General features: G+C 36.9%; 1 protein-coding gene across 5 annotated transcripts in view; it reads left to right on the top strand.

The window, feature by feature from the left end:
* The window catches only part of THEMIS (thymocyte selection associated), a 227,920-nt gene that overhangs the window by 161,691 nt on the left and 40,027 nt on the right, over positions 1-26,202 (top strand). The window lies entirely within an intron of this gene.

Genomic DNA, 26,202 nt, shown 5'->3' with positions numbered 1-26,202 from the left:
ATAAATTTTTCTTTCGAAAGTTTCTAGCTTAGAATTTGGCGTACTAGTCATGTTGAAATATATTTGGAGTATGTATGATAATCAGAAATAGTGATTCTTTAATAAGATGGTACTCCAAAAATATTCTGATATGTCTCAGTGCTTCCACATTGGTTGATTATATGAGACCATTACAAAAAGCTACATTCATTGCTTTACTCCCAAAGGAACTGCATTTCAGGCCAAAGTTTTATTCTCTTATCAGCAAAATCTTGGGATTACCTCTAGATTCTTAATTATTTTTCATCCTCAAAACCATGCAAAAAGTAACTTAGAGAATTTTGGTGTTTAGTTTGAATCAGTGTATCTTTATACACACATAGACATTGAACTTTGGAACGTATCTAGTTCTATCATTTTGACTTAGCATAACTTCATTTTTATGCTAAGATCTCATGACTGATAGAGTCCAGAGAATTCTAATATACCAATTTTATTTTTATAAAATAAGAATTTCTTAGTTATTGAGTATTTTCCAGCCTCCTCCCTTAAGCGAGATGCAACTAAATAAAAAGGTTGGACTTCTAAATTATTCACTAGAACTTACATTTTTAGATTTCTCTGAGAGTGTAAACATCATAATAACATTAGATTTAAAAGCTATTGCTCTTATTTCCAGGAAAAAGCCATAGCAATTAGAATCTGTTGGCAAGTATACTTACTAAAGAGAAGAATGGAATTACAGAAACAAGAAAATATTGGAATGATTCTGGCTATACAGAAATGAACCATAACATCCAAGTTTTTTTCCAGAGGATAACCTCTAGAGCTTAGTCTTTAGACAATTCAATTATAAAGAAACTTTTTTTGGTTCAAATATAAGGACTCTTCCTTAAAAATCCTCAGTGAACAGGTGAACATTCTCTCTGAAAAGTGGGCAGATGATATGTATAGAAAATTTATAGAAATGCAGATGACATGAAATAAGTGGAACACTGCTTAATCTCACTAAAAATCACAGATATACAAATTTAAAAATAAGATATTTGAATTCACTAGGGGAAAAGAAAGCTAATAAGGTAATCAAAAAGTGTGAGCTAATAGGTTCTCTTATACCCTGTATGAATTTTTTTGACCTAACATTTCCACTTAACATTATGTGACCTAGAAAATGCCTCCATATGTGTATTTAAAAGCATAACCATTGTTGCATTGCTTCAAATAATGAACATAGGGAAGCAATATAGGTATCTATTAATAGGAGATGATTGTATAATCTAAGAATGTCCATAATGCATTTTATTTATTTATTTTTAAGATTTTCACATTTTTTTCTCCAGTGTATAGCTGATTTACAATGTTGTGTTACTTTCAGGTGTACAACAAAGTGATTACTTTTACATATATATGTATCTATTTTTTCAGATTCATTTCCTTTATAGAGTATTACAAAACTTTGAGTATAGTTCTTTGTGCTATAAATTCCATTTTGATAATCTATTTTATATGTGGTAGTGTGTATATGTTAATCCCAAACTCCTAATTTATCCCTCTCTCCCCCTTTCCCCTATGGTAACCATAAGTTTGTTTTCTGTGTCTGTGGATCTATTTCTCTTTTGTATATATTAATAAGTTTGTTTGTATCGTTTCAACTTGCATGTATAAGTGATATCATATATTTGTCTTTGGCTTACTTCACTTAGTATGATAATCTCTAGGACCATCCTTGTTGCTGCAAATTGCATTTTAAGAGAGTGAGACAGATGTAGATGTATTATAAAATAAAAGTATTCAAGATACATTATTACATGAAGAAAGCTATGCTGAGTACAGTGACCCTGGGGGCAAAGGAGGGGAAAATCATGAGGTAAGAGATATGCATATATTAATTTTGTATTTATGCAGAAATAAAAAGAATGGGAAAAATTTAAGGTACAACTTGAAAGAGTCTCATCTTTGGTTTTAAACTGTGCTTAGGTAAACCATAAATAATCAAATACTTTCATAGTTCCAACTTTCAAAGTGAGGTTAGTGATTGCTATGGGATATAAAGGTAATTTTTAAGTTCCATTATCTAATGGGATATAGATAAAATCTGTGTAATCCAGAACAATAAGAATGATTGACTTGTAGACACAAAGCCTGAGTTTATGGACTGAGTGATACTGAACATGTTGCTTCACCTCTGTTCCTCTCTTTCCTTATTTGTAAAATGAATCTAGTATGTTCCTGGGGGAGATCAAAGAAGATATTATAGGAAAATATTTCATATGCTGCCAAACACATAAATCTTCAGAAATTATATCTATTTTAATGTAATCATAATAAAATAAACTAAGAAATTTAAAACAGCATCTTAAATCACTGATTAGAACAAAGTAAAGATAGTTAACTTAAATGATTAACCCAATTTAATGGAATCCTTAAAAGCATTAGTTTTATTCTAGTCTATTTCTTTCCTCATTAAATTTATCATTTGAAATATAGCTTTAGAAATTCAAATAATTCTTCTTAATATAAGTAATGTTTCCATGTCCCTGTAGAGTCATAAATTGACCAGAATTTAGAATGCCACCTGGTAAAGAAAGGTCTGCAAAGGAAATTAGAAATGAATGTTGTCTTGGATATATTTGAAACACTGTAATATACTTGGATTTTAGATTGAGCTCAACTTTGTGTTGTTTAAGGTTAAAAGATTCTTCTAGAGTAGCCATATGATAAACAAGAAAGTCTGATCCTATGCCACAGGAACTATGACCAGGTCTTCAAAAACTATTAGAACCTGATAGCAGACAGCAAAGCCAATATAATGAACCCAAAGTGGTACTTCTACATTCGATACTGAGCTTTATCTAGATAACTGTGTAGAAATGATGAGTAACTTGGGAACTTTTGTTTAGAAACATGATATTATTGAGTGTTAAAATTCTGATCTGAATAATTGTCTGAATGCATAAATAATTCAGTTTATAATTGTATTGTGTAATTAAAATATTCTGAATTTTTAAATTGTAATTAATATTGTTTGAAGCTCTCTTTCACATTTAGCCTTTATTCTTCCAAGAAAAGAAAGTCCCCTTGTCTTTCTTCTTTTTGAAGGAGAAGAGGCATACATATTTTAAAAGAAATTGGTGATTAGCATCCCTATTCTCTTGTCTTTATTGGAAAGTATGGTTCCTTTTTAGGTAAGCCAAGTCTCACTACAAATGATAAATTTGATGATGAAGCAAAAACATTCATACTTTGAAGTCAGAAGAAACAGCTTGCTGGGTTGACAGAGGCAAATGGAGGGAAATGTGCCTAGAGTTGTTAACGAACCCAGAAACACAGCATGACATTTAAGTTAGCTAGAAGGGATGGAAGATGAATCCCTGGAATACAAATAATGTTAGTTAATATTTATTTAGCTTTGAAAGTACATTTCTTTAATTAAATGAAAGAAGTATCATATTCCTCTACCAATTTATAATCTGTATGAATGGAAAAATCATTAAGTAGCTAATCTCAGAACTATAAAAATTATTGTGTATCTGTGTGCATGGCTCAGAGAAAGAGATTGTAAGAGGAAAGAAGATGTATTTATGGACGTTCTATCATAAATCATTGATAAATAACTCATGAATTTATTGGACCTGTTGAGTAAATTTTACATTTTTACTTAGCTGAGGAAGGGAATTCTCTGATTTCTGGTAGTAGAATAGAAAAGAGGCTAACCAGATAATCATGATGGTGTGATCACTTATCTAGAGCCAGACATCCTGGAATGTGAAGTCAAGTGGGCCTTAGGAAGCATCACTATGAACAAAGCTAGTGAAGGTGATGGAATTCCAGTTGAGCTATTCCAAATCCTCAGAGGTGATGCTGTGAAAGTGCTGCACTCAAAATGCCAGCAAATTTGGAAAACTCAGGACTGGAAAAGGTCAGTTTTCATTCCAATCCCAAAGAAAGGCAATGACAAAGAATACTCAAATTACCGCACAATTGCACTCATCTCACACGCTAGTAAAGTAATGCTCAAAATTCTCCAAGCCAGGCTTCAGCAATATGTGAACTGTGAACTTCCAGATGTTCAAGCTGGTTTTCGAAAAGCCAGAGGAACCAGAGATCAAATTGCCTACATCCACCGGATCATCAAAAAAGCAAGAGAGTTCCAGAAAAACTTCTATTTCTGCTTTATTGACTATGCCAAAGCCTTTGACTGTGTGGATCACAAAAAACTGTGGAAATTTCTGAAAGAGATGGGAATACCAGACCACCTGACCTGCCTCTTGAGAAATCTGTATGCAGGTCAGGAAGCAACAGTTAGAACTGGACATGGAACAACAGACTGATTCCAAATAGGAAAAGGAGTACGTCAAGGCTGTTATTGTCACCCTGCTTATTTAACTTATATGCAGAGTACATCATGAGAAACACTGGGCTGGAGGAAGCACAAACTGGAATCAAGATTGCTGGGAGAAATATCAATAACCTCAGATATGCAGATGACACCACCCTTATGGCAGAAAGTGAAGAAGAACTAAAGAGCCTCTTGATGAAAGTGAAAGAAGGGAGTGAAAAAGCTGGCTTAAAGCTCAACATTCAGAATCTGGTCCCATAAATTCATGGGAAATAGATGGGGAAACAGTGGAAACAATGGCTGACTTTATTTTTCTGGGCTCCAAAATCACTGCTGATGGTGATTGCAGCCATGAAATTAAAAGACGTTTACTCCTTGGAAGGAAAGTTATGACCAATCTAGACAGCATATTAAAAAGCAGAGACATTACTTTGCCAACAAAGGTCCGTCTAGTGAAGGCTATGGTTTTTCCAGTGCTTATGTATGGATGTGAGAGTTGGACTATAAAGAAAGCTGAACACCAAAGAATTGATGCTTTTGAACTGTGGTGTTGGAGAAGACTCTTGAGAGTCCCTTGGACTGCAGGGAGATCCACCCAGTCCATCCTAAAGGAGATCAGTCCTGAATATTCATTGAAAGGACTGATGTTGAAGCTGAAACTCCAAAAGTTTGGCACCTGATGCAAAGAGCTGACTCATTGCAAAAGACCCTGATGCTGGGAAAGATTGAGGGAAGGGAAGAAGGGGGCAACAGAGGATGAGATGGTTGGATGGCATCACGGACTCAGTGCACATGGGTTTGGGTGGACTCCGGGAGTTGGTGATGCACAGGGAGGCCTGGCGTGCTTTGGTCCGTGGGGTCGCAAAGAGTCGGACACGACTGAGCAACTGAGCTGAACTGTTGTATTAATAGCTGCTGTTTTTTACTCATAATATAAATTAAACATTCTTTCCATGAAAAGAAACATTCAAACTGTGGAAAATTCTTCAAGAGATGGGGCTACCAGATCACCTTACCTGCTTCCTGAGAAATCTATATGCAGGTCAAGAAGCAGCAGTTAGAACAGGACATGGAACAACAGAGTGGTTCCAAATCAGGAAAGGAGTATGTCTCGGCTGTGTATTGTCACCCTGCTCATTTAACTTATATGCAGAATACATCATGCAAAATGCCAGGCTGGATAAAGCACAAGCTGGAATCAAGATTGCTGGGAGAAATATCAACAACCTCAGATACGCAGATGACACCACCCTTATAGCAGAAAGTGAAGAGAAACTAAAAAGCCTCTTGATGAAGCTGAACGAGGAGAGTGAAAAAGCTGTCTTAAAACTCAACATTCAGAAAACAAAGATCATGGCATCCATTCCCATCACTTCATAGCAAATAGATGGGGAAAAAATTGCAACAGTGACAGACTTTGTTTTCTTGAGCTCCAAGATCATTGCAGCTGGTGACTGCAGCCATGAAACAAAAGACTCTTGCTCCTTAGAAGAAAAGCTATGACAAACTTGGATAGCATATTAAAAAGCAGAAACATTACTTTGCCAACAAAGGTCCGTCTAGTCAAAGCTATGGTTTTTCCAGTAGTCATGTATGGGGATGTGAAAGTTGGACCAATAAGAAAGCCAAGTGCCAAAGAATTGATGCTTTTGAACTGTGGTGTTGGAGAAACTCCTGAGAGTCCCTTGGGCTGCGAGGAGATCCAACCAGTCCATCCCAAAAGATATCGGTTTCTTAGTTCAACTAGTTACATTTCAAGCATTTAAATAACTGCATGTGGCCATTGACTAGTGTAATGGACAACATAGATATAGAACATTTCTCTCATTCCAGAAAGTTCTATTGGAAAGTTCTATTACCATATAAAAGAATGTTCTTTTGACTTTGCTGTACAGATATTTTTTATTTCCTACTTTTTCTTTCTAAATAAAGTAATGACCATTTTTTGATCATGACACTATTTTGTTATGATTTTTGCCACCAAAAATATCACAAATTGGTAGGAACATTCTAATGAGGAAAAATCTCAATTGAAAAGTCATTATATGCTGTTCACATAACAGGAGAAAAACTCAGTGTTGTGGCATTTTATATTAGGATATAAATAATTAGACTGCAGAGCAGGCACATTTCAGAGTTCAAAGTGACATTACCACTCCCTCATAAAAGCTAAGCAGTGAGTCACTCTGATGAAACTCACTTTTGGAATTAATTTGACTAGCATATCAAAATACTACAAAATACACTATCATTCTAGACTTTATTTCTTCAGCTAAATAAAGCAGCTATCATTTTAGTAAATAGTTAATAATTAGTGAAAAATTCTAGATGATGCAGTTGAGTGACAATGAAAGGACTCAGAGGAAAAAGCCAGAAGCTTCATTTAAAAGTTCCAGAATGCTTTCTGAAATGTTTTGTATACTGATCATTCTGATCTGATTGTTTTTATTATCATTTTGTCAAAAGTAGCCATTAGAGGCAATGGGCATTCATGTTGAATAAAATTGAATTTATTCATGGAGATATTCTGTTAGAGAATGTCACAAAATAGTTTCCATCTTTTGTGCTTCTTTCTTTATGCTTCTACAAATGTGAAATTGATTCGTAATAGTCTTAGGTATAGTAAAATGTGTCCAGGATTTCATAGTTGCATTTGAGGTGTTGATCTACAAGTTAATGAGATTTTTGTGTGCTATCTTTTTAACCAGACGGCCACTCTGTACAGTTGTTCTTGTCAAGTCATACAAATTAGTACCTGCTTGGTACCTACTACATATTGGTAGTTTTGCATATAGTTTTTTAGGAAGTTACACTGAACAGTGTTGAAATGAAATTTCTAGCTTTTTAAAGATAATGATGGTAAAGTCTTTCTTTTTTAAAAGGAATATTATTTAATGACATTTCTTAGTTACATACCAAGAATCTTTTTCCATACTTGGATGAATTAATGTTGACTATTGATTACTAAATCATGACATGTAAGGTGAGAATATTGCACATTTTATGCTACTGCTTTGATTGTGGAGGATGTTTATACAAATACATTTTTAAAAGTTGTGGTAAGTTGATATCAAAGTAAAAAAAACGTAAAAAATGTTATCTTGTTATACCAGATGGTTTCTTCCAGCATTCTCTAGGGTGTTGGAAAAAAATGTTTATTTTGGATCAAAATATGAAGTGTTAAACATTTTATTGAAAACCTCACAATTCTTGTTCTTTGACATCTCAGTATAAATCCAAAACGTGCTTAGAGTAGGAAGTTGAACTAACCAGTCTTTTATGACATTTCCTTTGAAAAGGATAGCCTGGTGGCTCTAATGGTAAAGAATTTGCCTGTAATATGGGAGATCAGGTTCAATCCCTGGGTCAGGAAGATCCCCTGGAGAAGGGAATGGCAACCCCTTTCAGTATTCTTGCCTGGAGAATTCCATGGACAAAGGTACCGTTCATGGGGTCACAAAGAGTCAGACACGACTGAGCAACTAACACTTTGAAAAGCATTTGTAGTTCTTCAGTCACTCTGTTGTGTCTGACTCTTTGCGACCCCATGGACTGCAGCACACCAGACTTCCCTGTCCTTCACTATCTCCCGGAGTTTGCTCAAACTCATGTCCATTGAGTCAATGATGCCATCCAACCATCTCATCCTCTGTCGCCCTCTTCTACTGCACTCAGTCTTTCTCAGCATCAGGGACTTTTCCAATAACTAGGCTCTTTCCATCAGGTGGCCAAAGTATTGGAGCTTTAGCTTCAGTGTCAGTCCTTCCAGTGAATATTCAGGGTTGATTTCCTTTAGGATTGACTGGTTTGATCTCCTCGCAGTTCAAGGGTTTATCAAGAGTCTTTGCCAGCATCAGAGTTCAAAGGCATCAATTCGGTGCTCAGCTTTCTTTAATGGTCCGACTCTCACATCCATACACGACCACTGGAAAAACCATAACTTTGACTAGACAGACCTTTGTTGGCAAAGTAATGTCTCTGCTTTTTAATATGGTGACTAGGTTGGTCATAACTTTCCTTCCAAGGAGTAAGCGTCTTTTAATTTCATGGCTGAAGGCACCATCTGCAGTTATATTGGAGTGCAAGGAAATAATGTGTTTCACTATTTCCATTTTTTGCTCATCTATTTGTCATAAAGTGATGGGACTGGGTGCCATGATCTTTGTTTTTTGAATGTTGAGTTTTAAGCCAGCTTTTTCACTCTCCTTTTTCACCTTCATCAAGTGGCTTTTGGTTCCTTTCTGCTTTCTGCCTAAGGGTGGTATCATCTGCATATCTGAGGTTGTTGATATTTCTCCTGGCAAAGTTGATTCCAGCTTGAGCTTCATCCAGCCCAGCATTTCTCATGGTGTATTATGCATATAAGTTAAATAAACAGGGTGCCATTTACAACCTTGATGTACTACTTTGCCAATTTTGAACCAGTTCATTGTTTCGTGTTTGATTCTAACTGTTGCTTCTTGATCTGCATACATGTTTCTCAGGAGACAGGTAAGATGCTTTGGAATTCCCATCTCTTTAAGAATTTTCCAATTTGTTGTGATTGACATAATAAAATTTGGCCTTGCAGTACAGATTGAAGCAGGGCAAAGGCTAATAGAGTTTTGCCAAGAGAACGCACTTCATAGCAAACACCCTCTTCCAACAACACAGGAGAAGACTCTACACGTGGACATCAGCAGATGGCCAACACCGAAATCAGATTGATTATATTCTTTGCAGCTGAAGATGGAGAAGCTATGACCTTAGCTTTCAGAATGTTGAGCTTTAAGCCAACTTTTTCACTCTCTTCTTTCACTTTCATCAAGAGGCTCTTTAGTTCTTCTTCTCTTTCTGCCATAAAGGTGGTGTCACCTGCGTATCTGAAGTTATTGATATTTCTCCCAGCAATCTTGGTTCCAGCTTCTGCTTCCTCCAGCCCAGCGTTTCTCATGATGTACTCTGCATATAAGTTAAATAAGCAGCTTGACAATACACAGCCTTGACATACTCCTTTCCCGATTTGGAACCACTCTGTGGTTCCACGTCCAGTTCTAACTGTTGCTTCCTGACCTGCATACAGATTTCTCAAGAGGCAGGTCAGGTGGTCTGGTATTCCCATCTCTTTCAGAAATTTCCACAGTTTATTGTGATCCACACAGTCAAAGGCTTTGGCATAGTCAATAAAGCAGAAATAGATGCTTTTCTGGAACTCTCTTGCTTTTTCGATGATCCAGTGGATGTTGTTTACAGATTTGATCTCTGGTTCCTGTGCCTTTTGTAAAACCAGCTTGAACATCTGGAAGTTCACGGTTCATGTATTGCTGAAGCCTGGCTTGGAGAATTTTGAGCATTATTTACTAGCGTGTGAGATGAGTGCAATTGTGCGGTAGTTTGAGCATTCTTTGTCATTGCCTTTCTTTGGGATTGGAATGAAAACTGACCTTTTCCAGTCCTGTGCACACTGCTGAGTTTTCCAAATTTGCTGGCATTTTGAGTGCAGCATTTTCACAGCATCACCTCTTACAATTTGAAATAGCTCAACTGGAATTCCATCACCTCTACTAGCTTTGTTTGTAGTGATGCTTTCTAAGGCTCACTTGACTTCACATTCCAGGATATCTGGCTGTAGGTGAGCAATAACACCATCATGATTATCTGGGTCGTGAAGATCTTTTTTGTACAGTTCTGTGTATTCTTGCCACCTTTTCTTAATATCTTCTGCTTCTGTTAGGTCCATACCATTTCTGTCCTCTATCGAGCCGGTCTTTGCATGAAATGTTCCCTTGGTATCTCTAATTTTCTTGAAGAGATCTCTAGTCTTTCCCATTCTATTGTCTTCCTCCATTTCTTTGCACTGATTGCTGAGGAAGGCATTCTTTGGAACACTGCATTCAGATGCTTATGTCTTTCTTTTTCTCCTTTGCTTTTCACTTCTCTTCTTTTCACAGCTATTTGTAAGGCCTCCTCAGACAGCCATTTTGCCTTTTTGCATTTCTTTTTCTTGGGGATGGTCTTGATCCCTGTCTCCTGTTCAGTGTCATGAACCTCCGTCCATAGTTCATCAGGCACTCTGCCTATCAGATCTAGTCCCTTAAATCTATTTCTCACTTCCACTGTATAATCATAAGGGATTTGATTTAGGTCATACCTGAATGGTCAAATGGTTTTTCCCACTTTCTTCAATTTCAGTCTGAATTTGGCAATAAGGAGTTCATGATCTGAGCGACAGTCAACACCTGCTCTTGTTTTTGCTGACTATATAAAGCTTCTCCATCTTTGGCTGCAAAGAATATGATCAATCTGATTTCAGTGTTGGCTATCTGGTGATGACTATGTGTGGAGTCTTCTCTTGTGTTTTTTGAAGAGGGTGCTTGCTATGACCAGTGCATTCTCTTAGCAAAACTCTATTAGCCTTTGCTCTGCTTCATTCTGTACTCCAAGGCAAAATTTGCCTGTTACTCCAGGTGTTTCTTGACTTCCTACTTTTGCATTCCAATCCTCTATAATGAAAAGTACATCTTTTTGGGGGTGTTAGTTCTAAAAGGTCTTGTAGGTCTTCATAGAACCGTTTAACTTCAGACCATTCAGGTATGACCTAAATCAAATCCCTTACGATTATACAGTGGAAGTGAGAAATGGATTTAAGGGACTAGATCTGATAGGCAGAGTGCCTGATGTACTATGAACTATGGATGGAGGTTTGTGACATTGTACGGGAGACAGGGATCAAGACCATCCCCAAGAAAAAGAAATGCAAAAAAGCAAAATGGCTGTCTGAGGAGGCCTTACAAATAGCTGTGAAAAGAAGAGAAGCAAAAAGCAAAGGAGAACAGGAAAGATATACCTATTTGAATGCAGAGTTCCAAAGAATAACAAGGAGAGATAAGAAAGCCTTCCTCAGTGATCAGTGTAAAGAAATAGAGGAAAATAATAGAAAGAGAAAGACCAGAGATCTCTTCAAGAAAATTAGAGATACCAAGGGAACATTTCATGCAAAGATGGGCTTGATAAAGGACAGAAATGGTATAGACCTAACAGAAGAAGAAGGTATTAAGAAGAGGTGGCAAGAATACATAGAAGAACTGTACAAAAAAGATCTTCATGACCCAGATAACCACGATGGTGTGATCACTTATCTAGAGCCAGATACCCTGTAATGTGAAGTCAAGCATGCCTTAGGAAGCATCACTACAAACAAAGCTAGTGGAGGTGATGGAATTCCAGTTGAGCTATTCCAAATCCTCAGAGGTGATGCTGTGAAAGTGCTGCACTCAAAATGCCAGCAAATTTGGAAAACTCAGCAGTGTGCACAGGACTGGAAAAGGTCAGTTTTCATTCCAATCCCAAAGAAAGGCAATGACAAAGAATGCTTAAACTGCCGCACAATTTCACTCATCTCACACGCTGGTAAATAATGCTCAAAATTCTCCAAGCCAGGCTTCAGCAATGCATGAACCGTGAACTTCCAGATGTTCAAGCTGGTTTTACAAAAGGCACAGGAACCAGAGATCAAATTGCCAACATCCGCTGGATCATCGAAAAAGCAAGAGAATTCCAGAAAAGCATCTATTTCTGCTTTATTGACTATGCCAAAGCCTTTGACTGTGTGGATCACAATAAACTGTGGAAATTTCTGAAAGAGATGGGAATACCAGACCACCTGACCTGTCTCTTCAGAAACCTGTATGCAGGTCAGGAAGCAACAGTTAGAACTGGACATGGAACAACAGAGTGGTTCCAATTCGGGAAGGGAGTACGTCAAGGCTGTGTATTGTCAAGCTGCTTATTTAACTTATATGCAGAGTACATCATGAGAAACGCTGGGCTGGAGGAAGCAGAAGCTGGAACCAAGATTGCTGGGAGAAATATCAATAACCTCAGATATGCAGATGACACCACCCTTATGGCAGAAAGTGAAGAAGAACTAAAGAGCCTCTTGATGAAAGTGAAAGAAGAGAGTGAAAAAATTGGCTTAAAGCTCAACATTCAGAAAACTACGATCATGGTATCTGATTCTATCACTTCATGGCAAATAGATGGGGAAATAGCAGAAACCGTGTCACACTTTATTTTCTTGGGCTCCAAAATCACTGCTGCTGATGATTGCGGTCATTAATTAAAAGAGCTTACGCCTTGGAAGGAAAGTTATCACCAACCTAGTCAGCATATTAAAAAGCAGAGACATTACTTTGCCAACAAAGGTCTGGCTAGTCAAGGCTATGTTTTTTCCAGTAGTCATGTATGGATGTGAGAGTTAGACTATAAAGAAAGCTGAACCCCCCAAAATTGATGCTTTTGAACTGTGGTGTTAGAAAAGACTCTTGAGAGTCCCTTGGACTGCAAGGAGATCCAACCAGTCCATTCTAAAGGAGATTAGTCCTGGGTGTTCATTGGAAGGACTGATGTTGAAGCTGAAACTCCTATACTTTGGCCACTTGATGCGAAGAGCTGACTCATTGGAAAAGACCCTGATGTTGGGAAAGATTGAAGGCAGGAGGAGAAGGGTCAACAGAGGATGAGATGGTTGGATGGCATCACCGACTCAATGGACATGAGTTTGGGTAAACTCAGGGAGTTGGTTCTGGACAGGGAGGCCTGGCGTGCTGCAGTCTATGGGATCGCAAAGAGTTGGACACAACTGAGCAACTGGACTGAACTGAACATAACCAAAGGCTTTAGCATAGTCAATGATGCAGAAGTAGAGGTTTTTCTGGAATTCCCTTGCTTTTTCTATGATCCAATGAATGTGGACAATTTGATCTCTGGTTCCTCTGCCTTTCCTAAATCCAATGTGTACATCTGAAGTTCTCAGTTCATGTACTGTTGAAGCCTATTTTGAAGAATTTTGTGCATTACCTTGTTAGCATGTGAAATGAGTGCAACTGTGCCATAATTTGAACATTCTTTTGCATTGCCCTTCTTTGGGATTGGAATGAAAACTGACCTTTTCCAGTCCTGTGGCCATTGCTGAGTTTTCCAAATTTGCTGGCATTTTGAGTGCAGCACTTTGACAGCATCATCTTTTAGGAGTTGAAACAGTATTTAGGACTTTTTCATTAGAGAGTCAATGCCTCTCATGTGCTTTATACTTGGATTACTTTGCTGGTGTCTATAATTATTGATGATGATGCTAATGCCAGGTACAGTTTTGGAGCATTATGCGTTCCTGGAAGAAATGTGTTCTGTAGATACTTGCAGTTTTATAAGAAAAAGGCCTCACATATCAGCAGACCAAGACTTTTGCTTAAAGATTCTATTACCAAAATAACAAGCTGTCACATAATTTTTTAAGGAGGAGGTCTTTTGAAAATAATGAATTTGTGAAGTTTTAAGATAACTTGATTTCTTGGGAGATTTTTCCAATTAGTTACAATATTTTCTGGAAGCATAGCCCTACATGCATGTTTCATTATGAACATTATAAAAATTTCCCAAGTTATCAGTAGGTAATTTATAAACAATTCACTAATTTGAACATTTGCCACAAATCACCACTCTTTCTTCATCCATTTTTATTGTCCAAAATCTGTCTTTCCCAGATTTGAAAAGCAGCATTCAAAATGCCCAGAATGCACTGCTGTCCTCCTTCTTCCTAATATAACCCTCTTTTTAAAACCTCTGTTGCAGTCTTCAAGGTTATTTTATATTCATTTTATGCAATTTTCCTATCAACCATGATTGGTCTGGAGACAGTCGCAGGATCCAAGATTGCCTAGTTGAGACCAAAGAGAGGAAGTATATTTCTAGTTGAAGTAGAGATGTTTCTGTCTTACAGTGGATGTGAACAAAGAAAAATTTTTTGGAGTTGCTACTAGCAGTCATCTTTTGGCTATGACCAGAGTTGAAAAGTTGACAGAATTGACACGCTAAGAATGACAGAGGGGAGAGAAGCAAGAATCTAGGTCCATAATAGCATCATTGAGCCACAGCGTCATGAGCTGCAGCTTCATACACATTTCACGATAAAAATTATATATTAAATATCAGTTTGAAAATATTATTTGTATTAAAATTAAGCTACATTGAAACAACTGTTATGAGAAAGTCCATAAGCCTAGACATATAGTTGAGAATACTTTTATAGAAAAATTCTCTCAATAACTTTACCCAAGTGTAGGAATATGGTCCCTTGTAAATTGAGGACTGCTTGTATAATCTATGCCTTGTAAAGCACTTAAATAATATGCAATGAATATTAAGTTGCTTTTTTTAAATCATATTTTAACTTTCCCATAAATCTCAACCATTAACTTAAAATTGTGTAAATAATTATCCAATCTGGGAACAGATTTTTCCTGCCTTAAATCAAATAAAAAGATCGAGTTTTACCATATTTTTTTTCTATTGTTTGAGAATCTAAATCCAAACATTTACTAAGAGGATAGCTCTTATATTAATGATGCATTAACATTCTAATTTAGAATTTGTGATTAGGCATAAATAAAATTTTGCCTATAATTAGCGAGTTGTTTTGTGTTTTCTTTTTTGAGTTGACTATACAAAATACTATATGAGGTATATATAAAAACAAATAAACAAATTCAATACTGAAATATATATGAAGTGATAACTTTCCATGCTGGTCAAGGCTATGAGGAGAAACTATAATTGACTTATAAACCATGAGATGTCCCTGTTTATCTTTCACTTAAGAGATAATTTTTTTTCAACTGCGGTTGATCAGCATATGCTTTACTTAGAAAAGGATACCAATAATTCCTTCCATGCCCTGCAAGAACAGCTTTCTCATTACAACCCAGGTCCCATACAGTTAGTTGACTGAGACCTGGACAGAAGTGTGGTAATACCCCCCATAATAAACAATGATTATAATGAGGCCAATGACATTTTATTTGTATAGAACATTTTTTACAAGCGTTTCCAAGTGCTCTGGGAGATAGTGCTCCCATTTTATAAAGAAGTGAGCAGAGGTTAGGAGTGGCTTTTATTAGTATCCCAGAAAAGATCAACAAAATGCCTTTTTAATTAACATTTTGATCCATTCAAAATTCTGAATCTATTCCTATATTCTGTAATACTCGAGACATGGGGTTATTATGGTCATTGGAGCTGGCTGCAATTCTCTGTGATGTATTATCTCTAATAAACTTCCAGTTCAGTTATAAGTCTAGAGGATAAGGCCTATTTTACAGCTTAAACCTCATCTTCAATCTAGTAAGGTCCAGGAACTTTTAACCCTCTGGTGGGGTAATGCTTTGTCGGATCTTATAGAATATGATTACTTAATTGGAGTCTTAACCTCCTTTCAAAAAGTCTCTTAAAAAATCTCTATCTCTGGTCCTATCAAGGTATCTATTTCAGACTCACCTGTAGGTTTACTGCTACATTTGAGATGCCACTTCCTATGAAAGCATTTTGGACATGCAACAAAAATCCAAAGAATTGAAGATGTGATACAGCCTTTTTATGAATATAAATCATTCTTTTCTGTTTCAAATATTCTTTCAAAATAAGCTGCTGATGTGCAATGCTTCATATGTAGTTTCATGAAGACTTTTCTTCCCCATTAACTTGACATAGAGAGCATCAATCCTGGAGTTTGAATAAATATCGAGTTCACTTGCTTTGCTTACAGTCAGTTTATAATCACTACGTATCTTTATGCTCTTGTCATATTTGAACAATGGAAACTAAAGAAGTTGCTCACACTGTGAGGGGCATAGACTGAATAATTGCGTGCTTTTCCGGATAAAGGAAAATAGCTTTTACCGTGCAGTGAGCTCTAGAATCAACGAGGCATAATATCCTCAGGGCTAGATCAGGTTTTACATACGAGGAAATTTTTTGCCAATAGCAATATTCTGACATATGAAATTGTTATAGGGGCCATATTGAAAGAATCATAGAATGTTAAATGGAGTGAGACCTTAAAGTTCATCTTATGCTACTCTTTCATGTGTAGGTATGCTATTACTAATACATTGCCTAGCCTAGAATCAATTAAAAAGTTAGGAGTCAAACTGGGAATGACATTTAATCTCCTGACTTTCAATCCAGGCTGCTTTCACTGTGAAATAACTTGAGGTATGAATATGGCTCAGACAGTAAAGAATCCACCTGCAATGCAAGAGACTGGGATTTGATCCCTGGGTTCAGAAGATGCCCTGAAGAAGGAAATGGTTACCCACTCTAATATTCTTGCCTGGGGAATTCCATGGACAAAGGAGACTGGCAGGCTACAGTCCATGGGTTTGCAAAGAGTTGGACACAGCTGAGCTTTGGCCACCTCATGCGAAGAGTTGACTCATTGGAAAAGACCCTAATGCTGGGTAGGATTGGGGGCAGGAGGAGAAGGGGACGACAGAGGATGAGATGGTTGGATGGCATCACCAACTCGATGGACATGGGTTTGGGTAGACTCCGGGAGTTGGTGATGGACAGAGAGGCCTGGCGTGCTGCAGTTCATGGGGTCGCAGAGAGTCGGACACGACTGACTGACTGAACTGAACTGAACTGAGCTACTGACACTTTTACTTTCACAAAGCATTTCATAATTATATTATTATAGGTTAACATGGAATACGAGTTTCTGAGACAGTGTGACTTTCTCAACGTTATGTAGTAGTAACAGAACTATGATTAACATCCTTGTTTCTTTTTTTTTAAATCGATGTATAATTGACATATAACATTATGTTATTTCATAATAATTTTGTATTTCTGTGTTTGTGTACTTTGTGAAATGGTCAACCCAGTAAGTCTAGTTAACATCTGTTATAGTACATAGTTAAAAATTTTTTTCTTGTGATGAGAATTTTTAAGACTTTCCCCCTTAGCAACTTTCAAACATGAAACAGTATTATTAACAATAGTCACCATGCTGCTTACTACATAACTATGTCATATTTATATTTTACTTATAAATTTATACCTTTTGACCCCTTCAGTCATTTTGCCCTCTTGTAACCCCCAGCCTCTGGCAACCACAATTTGTTCTCTGTGTCTCTGAGCTTTTTGTTTGTTTTTGTTCTATTTTGTTTTTAAGAACTGAGACCATATAATATTTGTATTTTCCTAACCTATTTTTTCACATAACATAATACCCTTAAGTACTTACAGTTTGACACAGGAGTGCAGGTACATTGTATAACACACCTGTATCTTTATGTGTTATTTTCCATATAAAATTATAGCATAAAGATATTGTAGGTCATCTTTTTAAATGACTTTAAATATCTACTTCATATGAATTCACCACAGTTTCCCTACAGTTATCCTGTATTTTTTGAAATTTTAATTGTCATTTTAATGATTGTTTCCAATATTTCTCTATAAAACAGTTTATATTTAAGATTAGTTACTTAGGCTTATTTCCCCCAAGTAGAATTACTGTTCAAGGGTACAGTAATGTTTAAAAGTCTTGATACATATTTCCAAGTGACTTTCTGCAAGAGTTGGGGAATAGTTTAAGCTCTCTCAAGTTAGGTACATGTAAGAGTGCTGTTTTGGGTCACCTTGCTTTGATTGCTTTATGAAGTTAAAGAAAGGATTTTGTTTAAACATCTCTGAAGCTCAGGAGCCATTTTGGCATAAGTTCCACTGTGTTTTCTTTCTTTATATTAGTCTTTTCTCTCATACTTTTCTATTGTACATTTAAAACTGTATGAAGGATCTGGGTTAATATAAGGATATTAAAGGGAGCTGGGAAATGGAACGAGGGATAATGAGTAAAAAGAGACTACCAAAGAAATTTTGTTTCTGCTGAAAATTTCCAAAAGATCAACCACTCTAACTTCCTGAGATAAGTGAGCAGATGATTCTGGCAAACCCAATAAAGACATTTTCAGCTTCTGTAACTTATTGAAGAACAATTGCCGAGAGCAGACAGTGAAAAGTCTGTTCTAGGGGCAACTCTGATTATTGTATCTGATATCAAATTTTGGTAAGTTGGTCAATTTCAGTGATTTTAAAAAAGTTTTATTTCCAGATCTCAGTTATCTATCTTTACTATGTAGACTTTTATTCATGGCCAAAAGCAATTTTCCAAAGGTAACATTAAATTGTTGAAAGTAAAACCTAGTGAGCTGTTGTACTTTTACCTAAGGAAACACCTAATACAGAAATGACTATAATAATATTGAGAAACATAGACTAGCTTTTCAATACTTATTCATATTTTCAACATAACTTATTCTAAATACAAGATTTGCTTTTGTAATACATTATGTACCTGAGAAATTTGGGTTAAGGTTTATGAAAAGAATTGAGTTCATCACCATCTTCTTCATCCTTGCATATATGTCAAGCAGCCTGGGGCACAATAAGATGTCTGGAATTGTTTGAATTTAGCTTCTGCCCACAAAGCTAATAACATAGCAACTAAAAAATACTTGTAGACGTTTTTCTTAAGAGAGTCTAACTTAAGAAACCTTTATACTCCATCCCTATTACATTTAAAGACTAGAAATCTCATCCTCTGAACATTACCATTTTGTCCTACTCTTTTCCCAGATATCTCATTCTTTAATTCCTCTTAAACACCAAGCATATTTCTAATATGAACTTCTTTTCTTCATTCCATTCACATCCATTAATTTTTAAATGCCAACCTGACTTTTGCATTTAATTTGTCTTTGGGTAAGATAAAACTTGAGGCTTAGACTTCATATCTGGATTGTTTGGTACCCAGATTAGCATACAAGTGACAAATTTGAAATTAAGAGACTCTAATGCAAAAGCAGATGGTGATTGCAGCCATGAAATTAAAAGGCACTTACTCCTTGGAAAGTTGTGACCAACCTAGACAGCATATTAAAAAGCAGAGACATCACTTTGTCAACAAAGGTCCATCTAGTCAAGGCTATGGTTTTTCCAGTGGTCATGTATGGATGTGAGGGTTGGACTGTGAAGAAAGCTAAGCACCGAAGAATTGATGCTTTTGAACTGCGGTGTTGCAGAAGACTCTTGAGAGTCCCTTGGACTGCAAGGAGATCCAACCAGTCCATCCTAAAGGAGATCAGTCCTGGTGTTGAAGCTGAAACTCCAATACTTTGGCCACCTCATGTGAAGAGTTGACTCATTGGAAAAGACCCTGATGCTGGGAAGGATTGGGGGCAGGAGGAGAAGGGGACGACAGAGGATGAGATGGCTGGATGGCATCACCGACTCGATGGACATGAGTTTGGGTAGACTCTGGGAGTTGGTGATGGACAGGGAGACCTGGCGTGCTGCGATTCATGGGGTCGCAAAGAGTCGGACACGACTGAGCGACTGAACTGAACTGAATGCAAAAGCTATCAGGGCTTCCCTGATAGCCCAGTTGGTAAAGAATCTGCCTGCAATGTAGGAGACCCCAGTTCGATTTGGGTCAGGAAGATCTGCTGAAGAAGGGATAGGCTACACACTCCAGTATTCTTGGGCTTCCCTTGTGACTCAGCTGGTAAAGAATCCACCTGTAATGCAGGAGACCTGGGTTCAATCCCTGGGTTGGGAAAATCCCCTGAAGAAGGGAAAGTCTACCCACTCCAGTATTCTGGCCTGGAGAATTCCATGGACTGTATAGTCCATGGGGTTGCAAAGAGTTGGACATGACTGAGCAACTTGCAAAAAAAAAAAAAAAAAAGCAAAACTAGCGCCAGAGCCAAGAGAAAACAGTCACCTAGTGGTGCTTCTTGCCCGTCAGTCTCCTGTGGACCACTTATTTGGATGCTTACCTTCCTCAAGAGAATAGCAATTTCTCTTTTATGATTCATCTTTTCGCATGCTATATATCATTGTAAGAATAATTTGATCTTTTATTTGTTAGCCTTTTCAATAAATGATTTTTAAACTTAGGAAGAAATACTCTTCATAACATTTTTATTGTGATGAAATATGCATGATGTAAATTTACCACTTCAATTGATTTTTAGGAATACAATTCAGTGAGATTAAGTGTATTCATATTGTTGTACCACTGTCACCACAATCCATTTCAGGAACGTTTTCATATTCCCAAATTGAAACTTTTTACCCATTAAACAGTAAGCCCCATTACCCCCACTGACTGGCAGCCAGCATTCTGCTTTTCATCTCTATGAATCTGACTAGGTAACTCATATAAGTGAAATCATACTGTATTTGTTCTTTGGAGTCTGGCTTACTTCACTTAGCATAACAACTTTAAAATTTCTTCATGTTGTAGCATGTGTCACAATTCCTTTTCTAAGGCTGAATAATATTCTACATTTTGTGTATCCGTTGTTCTGTCAGTAGACATGTGGTTTGTTTTCATCTTTGGCTTCTGTGAATAACGCTACTGTGAATATTGATATACAAGCATCTTTTTGAGTCCCTGTTTTCTATGCTTTTGGATGTATATCCAGAAGTTACATTGCCAGGTCATATAGTAATTCTGTGTTTAATTGCTTTAGGAAACACAATACTATTTTCCACAATGATCCATATCCTTTCTCCCCTGAATTTCATGTAATTCTATTGACTGCTCTGCAAAGAACTGGTTTAAATTGTTTTCATTTACTCATTCTACAGCAACCACTTCTTTTGTCATTTTTCACTGGTGTTAATTATTTGCATGGGTATCAACTGTCACCTGATGGGAAAGTACCTGTGTTCCAATGATTTCTTCTGTGTTCTGTCAAGCCTGAACACCTCGTGTAACCTTGACCATTATCTTGGTCAACCAGTAACAGTTGTTCCCGTTTTGCAGACTGAGATATTGATTAGATGAGCATGTCTGTTATGAGAATGAGTTAACATAGCAAAGGATTAACTGAAAAGCAGAGTAACCACAAACAACTTCCACAGGTTACTTAGGGAGTTGAAGAAGCTGGTTGTAAAATCAATTTCTAAATTCCTAGCTGAATACTTTCTGCTGTGTCTCTAGATTTTTGTTTGCTTTAAGGTTTAAAATTTTATTCTAGAAATGTTGTAAATCCTTAATTGGCTTATCTTCCTCATTCACTCCATTTTGCATTTTTGTTTTATTATGGAAAAGAAAACATAATATGTCTGGCAGATTCTTCCTCCTTTTGTAATTCTAATTCTATAATATGGCAAATGAAATTTGATAAACAAAAGCAAACAATGGTATTTTAGGGGCTATGTTCAAAATCAGAAGAAACACAAAAGAAATTAAAAAAACATAATTTTATATAAATGAGGTATAGGTTACTGACCCTTAATACTGAAAACACACTAGAAAACTTAATAGATAAGATTGAAGAAATTGCTAAGCTTATTCATATATTTATAATTTATGTATTGTGGACTGTTATCTTTCACTGTTCTGTGTCTATTAACCACATGTTTATTGACAAGTGGTGAGGATAGATAGTATATTTGCAAATTTAAAGCTGATTTTTCTATAGAACTGCAGTATTTGTAGAGTTTTATTGGTTCACATAGATGGTATCTATAAAATTTAAGAACTTTTTAGATGTGGGCAAGCAAATATATCAAATATCTATATATACGATGAGGGGAACAAGAAGGTAAAAATATTTTCAAACATGATTACAAAGGCAAAATATTTTAAAAGCTTTTGATTTTTAGTTAGAACACTTGCTGGTAATATAAAATATATATATGTATACACACATACATATATATATATAATAAAATGCCTACTAAATTCTTATTTCTTTTTTCATAAAAAATATTGCAGGAAATAGTTTATAGTTTCTATTTTGGAATCCTAGTAACTCATAAATGCTCTCTGGAGGTCTGATCCTATGTCCATCACAGATGCTTCAATAAACAATTCCTCCTCTTCTCTACAGCCATTTATAACCACATACTATCTCTATTTTTAGATAACAAAAGAAAAAAACACATCAGGTTGTTTATGCCTTCATGTCTTTATATAGCAATAGCAGAATGAAGCTGACCTTACATATAATCAACATTTTCACATTTCACTCAGAGGTTTTAGGCCAATTAAGAGGCACTTTGGGGAAAATCGGTTGGATTGGCCATGTATTTGAGTTTTTTAAAAATCACCTTTTAATCTTCTTTGTTCATTTTTTTTTTTTTAACTACTGGGCTATGACTATGAACAGTTTGAAATTTATATCCATTAAAAAGTTTTAGCAATGTTCAAATACTCTAGAGGACTCCAAACTTCTGTAGTATTTGTCTGACAAGATACTGTCATTAAACAGGGTCAAAACTGGTAACTGCACCCCCCCTATCCCCCAGAGTCAGTCACAATTATGGTCCTTATTGTTTTTTCTGTTTTCCATCTTCAGCCCTGCTTCATGAGCTCTGAAGGTGTTTGAGTTACCAGCACCTAATTTCATGGATATTTTAAATGATTTTAGATGTTCTTTGTGATAAGATATTCCCAGCTTCCCAGAAAAGACCCATAAAACAGGGGAAAAAACCCAATTAGGTTCCTATGGCCAAAGTTCTAATTATTTTTCTATCTCTTTCTCTGGAGGAATCGGGATAGAATCTTTGTCCCAAGATCCAAGTGTCCCCTCTCCAGTGGTTCTTTTTCCAACTTTGTCTTGACATGACCATGCATACGATCAGATGATACTGGATAAAATGGACATGGGCGCTGGCCATTAGACCATGCCTTACTTGAGAAGAGATGCTGGTCTGCTTGGTACCAGTGCATATCAACTGAATGTGAGCCCTTTAATCAATGATATTAAAGCTACTTAAGCTTTTAATAATTAGTATAACAGAGTCATAGCATGCAAGAATAATGGCAAAGTGGTAGACTGAAGATTTATACAAAGTCTCATTTTAATTCCGAAGAGCTTGTTAGGTTCACAGCATTAAGTAGTCTGCCCAGGCCCTCCCTGTTTCACATACCACCTTCTTCCCACTGGTGCTTTTTTTTTTTCTTTATTCTAAAAGTAACTGTAATTGGAAGTAATTGAAAGTAACTGTCATTTATTTTTGCCCCACAGTTTGCTCACTCTTGCTCTCTCAACTTGTTTGTTCTTTGGAAATGAAAATTTGTTTTTCAACTTAGGCTTCTTATCCACCTTTTGAAAAGTGAAAAAGTGAAAGTGAAGTCGCTCAGTCGTGTCCGACTCTTTGCGACCCCGTGGACTGTAGCCTACCAGGCTCCTCCGTCCGTGGGATTTTCCAGGCAAGAGTACTGGAGTGTGTTGCCATTTCCTTCTCCAGAGGATCTTCCTGACCCAGGGATCGAACCCAGATCTCCCGCATTGTAGGCAGATGCTTTACTGTCTGATCTACCAGGGAACTATTTAGCTCCGAAATGCTTCTCTTTGGATGGCATGTATTTGAGGTCTCCATCCCCAGATATTCACAGTACTGGCCTGTCCAATAGACAGGACTAAAAGGCATTGATCAGGTCTGTCTCCTGAGGTACTCTTATCACCAGGGTCTTCTTTAGTTTTATCACTGCATCTTCATGTTCTTTGGGAGGTGTCAGTTCATTTATAGCTCACTTAACAATAGCAGTTCATCTGGGTGCTATATCTAAAAGTTCCTCTTCAGAGCTATAGAAATATCTAGGGTCAGGTCTATCCAAGAAAACACTGCTTTTGTGATAGATACTCTGAATTCAGTTTGGACTTTGTGTCCTCATATGGTTAATTATTTACTCTCAGGTTGTGGTGGGCTACATGGAGTACCTTAAAATGTCTACATCTTGGTCACATGAAAATCTAACTCTTATCTTGTATGACAAAAGAATGAGTATGTCCTTATATGGCAACTATGTGATTAAGTTAAGGATCTTGAGAGGAGAAGATTATCACGGATTAACAGGTAAACCATAAATGACATCATACATATCTTATAAGACAAAAAGTGAGGAATTTTAGACACACAAAACCACAGTGGAAAAGGCAATGAGGCCAATACTGAGATGAAGCAGCCATGAGCCATGGAACACCAAGAAATCCTCAACAGCCACCAGAAGATGTCAAAAATGCTTCTTCTCAGGAGCCTTCAAAGAAAACAGAGCCATTCTTACACCTTAATTTCAAACTTCTGACCTCCAGAAGTTTTAAAGAATAAATTTCTGCTGTTTAAGCCAACCAGTTTGTAGCAGTTTGCTACAGCAGGAATAAATATCAGACCCAGGTATCTCAAGTCGTCCCAGAGAACCATGGATAGGCATTTATTTCCCAGGCATTTTAGAATTTTACAGAAATAGCCTAGTCAGAAGGCTAACCGTGAGTTAATAATTGATTAACTAATCCACCACACATGTATTAAGAACTCACTGGAAATTTCAAAGGTGAACAAGCAAAGAGACTGCCAGGAGCGCACTGTGTAGTGGGTGGACTCGAAAAAAAGCAAAGTTGGGGCCTGCTCATGTAACTGCAAAGCATAGAAGAGGAGGCATCAAATGAGGCTGAGAAATAATCTTAAAGGTCACAGAAGGTGGTCTGGAGTTTGTCCTTTGGACTATAGCATTGCATTCATCGAGGAATTTTAAATACCAGAGAAATTAAATCGAAAACTCTAATTTTATATGATAAACCTAAGACTCTTTGCTGTTGAAATAAAATAGAAATGGCTCTGTTTTCAACTCTCATGAATAATACTGGAGCCTCCCCTCATTGCTTTGTTTCCCTGTGTGATTCAGTCCCCATTGCCCCATCCATAGAAAATTTTCCTTTCCTATGCATGATTGTATCCACATTTGCTACATTGTTAGGCAACTGGATTATAGCCCCATTCTCTGTGAATGACTGTGAATTTAGTTCTGGATAATGAGTATTTTTTTTTTTACTTAAATTTATACTGAATTCTAACACTTGCTTTATATTATGCATATGAAAAATAGTTTATATTCTCCAGATATGCAGCAGACTATTGTGTGAAGTAGGGTGACAAGGAGAGAATGAGAATCTGGGGGAAGGGTGGAACTTCCCATAGCTTTGTTTCATAGCTGAGCTTTTCTCTGTTAGGTTTGAATAGTTTAGGAGAGGAGAAATATTTTTCCTTCTACCCTTCTGGGTTCTTGGCTGAGACCCTTGTAATAAAAGACAGATTACCAAGAGGAAAGCAGAGGTTTATTAACATGTAGACCTCATGTGTACATGAGAGTAATCCTGGTAACACCTAGGGTAACTGAGTATCCCAAAGAGAGAGCTTTAGAATTTAAGTTTAAATACCATCTTAATCAGGAAGAGGTAGGGGAACATAGGCCCTTTAGAGGGGAATTAAGATTTTTAGGAAAGATGTTGTTGTTGTTGTTCAGTCACTAAGTCGTGTTCGACTCTTTACGACCCCATGAACTGCAGCACACCAGGCTCCCCTATCCTTCTGGAGTTTGTTCAAACTCATGTCCATTGAGTCAGTGATGCCATCCATTCATCTCATCTTCTATCACCTCCTTCTCCTCCTGTCCTCAATCTTTCCCAGCATCAAGGTCTTTTCCAATGAGTCAGCTCTTTGCATCAGGTGGCCAAGGTATGGGAGCTTCAACTTCAGCGTCAGTCCTTCCAATGAATATTCAGGGTTGATTTCTTTTAGGATTACCTGGTTTGTCCTCCTTGTGTCCAAGGGACTCTCAAGAGTCTTCTCCATCACCACAGTTTGAAAGCATCAATTCTTCAGTGCTCAGCCTTCTTTATGGTTCAACTCTCTCATCCATACATAACTACTGGAAAAACCATAGCTCTGATTAGATGGACCTTTGTTGGCAAAGTGATGGCTCTGCTTTTTAATATGTTGTCTAGGTTTGTCATAGCTTTTCTTCCAAGGAGCAAGCATTTTTTAATTTCATGGCTGCAGTCACCATCTTAGTGATTTTGTAGCCCAAGAAAATAAAGTTTGTCATTGTTTCCACTGTTTCCCCTTCTATTTGCCATGAAGTGATGGGACCACATGCCATGATTTTATTTTCTCTTTGAATGTTGAGTGTTAAGCCAGCTTTTTCACTCTCCTCTTTCACCCTCATCAAGATCTTTCATCCTTATCAAGAAAGAAGAAGAGATCCTTAG

The sequence above is a fragment of the Giraffa tippelskirchi genome, chromosome 9 (assembly GCF_054371585.1).
Source record: "Giraffa tippelskirchi isolate mGirTip1 chromosome 9, T2T-mGirTip1v1.2.pri, whole genome shotgun sequence".
Classification (NCBI taxonomy): Eukaryota; Metazoa; Chordata; class Mammalia; order Artiodactyla; family Giraffidae; genus Giraffa; species Giraffa tippelskirchi.
This window is presented reverse-complemented; position numbering and strand designations above follow the sequence as displayed.